Below are 4,844 nucleotides of genomic sequence, written 5' to 3' on the forward strand. Positions count from 1 at the left end.
GCCCCCATGTGTGTTTGTGTCTCCATTTTCCAGATCAAGAAACAGGTTCAAAGAGATTAAATGTCAGGTGCAGGATATGAAACCAGATCTTCCTAATTCTGAATCCTGATCTCTATTGATTATGATACTGAGGAACAGGACCCCAAAAATGGGTAACATTGGAGATTGTATATGAAATACAGAAAATCTTTTTAGAGATGTAAACCCTCATCCTTTTTAATTCCAGAACTAAACTGTGAAGAAATAATGAATGCAAAAAGATATTATAGTTTTGAAAACAAATCTAAACTCTTAGTCATAAAGAATATGCCCTTTCTCATTTCTATTGCTTTCTAATGTAGCCCAATAATCATGCTTCCATACTTTAAGTGACAAAAAAAAATCTGCAGATGTAGATTTTTTACCAACCAGTTAGTACTATAGTAGAGCCATAGGTGGTTAAAAGCCCCATTAGGAATGCATAATTAGGCCCTAAGTAGGAATCTAATTATTCCCCTGAATTTCTCCTTGTGATCCTTCATTATATAGATAGCTATTTAATACACCATTATATATAAAATGATTTAATGCCATTCTTCAAGAATGTCTCTTGCTAAGAAGCATTCTATATGCTAATTAATAGCAAACATCAAATCAAACATGTGTATTTTCATGCAGTGTTTCTTCATCAATTAAGCATTTATCTTGTACAAGGGATATTGAATAAACCCAAACATATGGGAAAAAAATAAAATATTCTTTCTGGGTTCATTTACAATATGTAATAATTAGAAATAAACAACTGTGGAAGAGGCAAACTAAATACCAATAGTGTGGTATTTGACACTTACTAATTACAGTGTATTTCCTGAAACTCTCTTCATTATTGATATAAAACATAAGGACTAAGCTTAATCTATGCTTAATGAATTTTATCAGCCTTTACCTCTGTAGAGTAATGGCTAAAGGGTCATGAATTTTGATCCAGTATCCTGTGATAATCAGCAAGAATTAATGTTTGTGCTATAATAAAAAATAATCTAATTTTAACATTTATTTATTATGAAAATACCTTACTGGGACATGGAAACAAATCTAATCAGAAAAAAGCATAATTTCTTTGTAACTATAAATAATACAATGAATAAAACATAATTGAAAAATTAGACATCCACTAGATTTGATTTTTTTGTTTGTTATTCAAGATAGTTCTACTTATGGTCTGACATAGGCAGACATAAACTTAGGCAGACTATACTAGAGGCAACCACGTGATATAATGCATAGAATGATGGACTGCAAGTCAGGAAGACCTCAGGTCAAAACATTTCCTCAGAAACTTAGTAGCTCTATGTCTTTGGGCAAGTGATTTAACCTTATACATCTCAATTTCCTTATCTATAGAATCATGATAATAATAGCATCTACTTGACAAGATATCAAATGAGAGTGCTTTATAACCCTTAAAATGCTACCTAGTTGTGTTGCAGTTACTAGTTATGTTTACCCCCAAAGAGAATAATATACAGGGAAAGGTACTTAACATAGTTGTTTTAGGAATATATTTGGTAGTTTAACTTTCAAAACATGCTTTCTTACAGATATAGGAATCAACAGCCTAAGCTATGTAATAGGGCACACAAAAAAAAAATCATTAAATTCATGCATGGATTCAATTAGTCATTAGATTAATTTGTTTATTAAACCATATTGAGTAGTTCCTATAGGTAAAATTTGGTCTGAAGAGATTGGAGCATCCAATAGTGTATAAATTATTATTTCCTGACTGCAAGGAACTCATCAACTTGCAAGTGAAACTAGACAAAAAAAAAGAAACTATATTATACAAAAAAAGGCTAATCCATGATAGATACAAAGTGCTATAAAACTTCATAGGAGAGTAAGATTACTTTTACTGGAGTCATCAGGAAAAAAAATCACAGAAGAAATGACATTTGAACTGGGGAAATGAATGATTAGGAATTCTCCAAGAAAATACGGTGGGAGAGTGGAGATGGATAAAGAGGAGGAAAACATCTCAGACAATGTATACAGGTTTTTTTGTGTTGGACATGAGATGAGGTATTTGACATTATTGACCTTCAAAATCTTTCCTCTCTTGAGTTCTGTGACCCTGAATTTTGTGACTCCTTTCTTACATCTGGCCTCTCTTTTGTCTCCTTTGCTGGCTTCTTTTCCTTTTGTTGTTCACTAACAGATTATGTTCTCCAAAGAAATCTCTTGTACCTTCCCTTGTCTCCTTAAATTCACTTTTATCATATCCAATATCTAATCAATTTTTTGTGTTGAAATTCTAACCCTTATATCTGACTTTTTTATGTTAATTTATTTTATTTATTTTCATTATGTAATCTAGGCCAATTTATCCTATGTAAGTTTAGGTCCAACTAACTGAATATTTGTATAAGATAAGTAAAAGGAGATGGTAGTCCCATCATCCTCTGCCTTAGGATCAAATGAGAAAATATTTTTGGAGTACTTAGCACAGTGCCTGACAGATGGATTGTAAATGTTTAATAAATGATTATTCCTTTTCCCCTTTAGCCATAACACATTTGGCTTATTGTGTTCACTTCTTGGTGCTACAGCTTGGGAAAGACCTTGATGAGTGGTTCAGAGGAGGGTGATTCTAATCATTAGAAGACTGAGTAATACAACTTAGAGGAAACTCTGGATATTTAGCCTGGAGAAAAAGATTTAGGGGGAACATGATTAGCTGTCTTCAAGAATTTGAAAGGTTGTCATATATTGAAGGTTTCAATTTGTTTATATCCAGAGGGCAAAACTAGGAGTGATGAATAAAAGTTGCAGAAAGGCAAATTTAGAATTGATAAAAGGAAACACTTCTTACCAATTAGAATTTTCGAGAAATAAAACTGGCTGCCTTAAGGGGCTTCACTAGAAATCTTCAAGTGGGATCCAATATCAAATTGTTGGGTTTATATTATGGGCATGGGGTGGAATAGATGACTTTTCAGATCTCTTTCAATCTTGAGGTTCAATTCAACAAACATTTTTAAGCAAACATTTTTATCTTCCATTGTTATAAGCATTTGAATAAACTGATAAAAACAAGTCCCTGCTCTTTATCAACTCATAACATCAAAGAAGGCATAGATTAATTTGAAATAAACATGCATACTATAGTCAATGGAAAAAAAATTGAAGAGGGAGAGATTAACTTAAACTATAACAATAAAAGAAAGTTTCATGGAGAAATTGTGGACTTGGTTGTACCATGAAGGAAATGTAGGATTTCAAAGAGGGAGAGAGAGAGGAATGAATTCAACACCCAGAGGACATCGTGAGAAAGGGGCTGGAGTTGGGAAAAGGCTATATGAGAATCAGGCTGGTGAGTACTCTACTTTGGCTGGAATTAAGAAAATATGAAGATTAGTGGTATGGTAAGGGGAAAAAAGGTTTATTTGGAGCCTAATTGTAAGGGGCCTTTAATGACAAGATGAAGCATATGCTTTATTCAATCAACAAATTAAATTCTATAAATATTTCATAAGTACCTAATGTTTGCCCTTTTAAGGTACTAGGGAAACAGAGAAAAAATGAGATCATCTTGAAAAGCTAAAATTATAGGTTGAATTGAATGATTAAATGTAATGGTGATTAATGTAGAGATGTACACTTGGTATAAATAGCCTCAAAAGTATAATAGGGGAGACTTAGCTACATGACAGTTTGTGTGCAGTAATAACCTGAGGGCTTTAATGTATTGCTCGCTAAATATGGATAGAGTTTAATATGACATTGTACAACTCTAATGTTATCTTTGCAAAGTTTGAAAGAGTTTAAAACATGAGATAGGTGATTATCCTGATGTATTGTGCTCTGTTCAGACCCCATCTGAAGTACTGTGTTCAATTCTGTGTACCAAATTTAGGAGGGGCAGTGAAAAGTTGATATGTGTCCAGAAGAGGGCAACCAGGAATTTGAGGAGACTCAGGACCTTGCAAAATGATGGTCACTTGAAAGAGTTGGGGATGTTGAGCCTGGAGAAGGAACATGATCACTTTATTCAAATGTTTGATTGATTGGTGAGAGGAAGGGGAATTGCACATAAATATTTTGTTTGATCCCAGAGCACATAGTATCATAGATCTAGAAGAGAAAGGAACCTCAGAGATCATCTATTTCCAAGACTTCATTTTTAAAACATAAATAAACAGGATAAATGTTCAAGTAAGGCAAATTTGATCAATCATTTCTTTGTTAGGTATAACATTATACCTAAAAGTTAGATACCCTTTGTGTTCCTTTCCCTAGATCTATGATACTCTCTTTTATCCAATACTACTGAAGGAATATGAGTTGTTGCACAGATAATTCGGGAGTTGGAAGGCCTTGCCACTTTTAATTCTTTAGATTTCCATAAACTCTGCTAACAAATATGTGGTTAAGGGGGCAGGGCACTAATCTTACTCCTACCATTACAGTAATTGAGCTGGTAGATACAATCCAGAATCCTTCATTATGAAGTTTCCTTAGGGAAACTATTTTAGAAATTCTACACATGCACTTATTTTTTTTAATGTTCCATAATTGATAAAGCTTTCCATGCCTTGATGAAATACTTGCCACTAACTCTATGTATTTCATATTTACTTATAAGTCCACAGATCCAAAGACTGAAAGGACCTCATCAGTTATCTAGATATAGGATGATGAAATCACAATTCAAGGAGTTCAAGTGACTAGCTAATGGTCACACAGGTAATTAATGTTAGATATTGACTGTAAAACCAAGTCCTTTACTTCACAAAGTCAATACAGTTTCCACTGAAACATGTTGTTTTTTTCCCATGTGTAGTTATCTGTATATATATATATAT

The sequence above is a fragment of the Vombatus ursinus genome, unplaced genomic scaffold (genome assembly GCF_900497805.2).
Source record: "Vombatus ursinus unplaced genomic scaffold, bare-nosed wombat genome assembly UNPS02014791.1, whole genome shotgun sequence".
In the NCBI taxonomy this organism is placed as follows: domain Eukaryota; kingdom Metazoa; phylum Chordata; class Mammalia; order Diprotodontia; family Vombatidae; genus Vombatus; species Vombatus ursinus.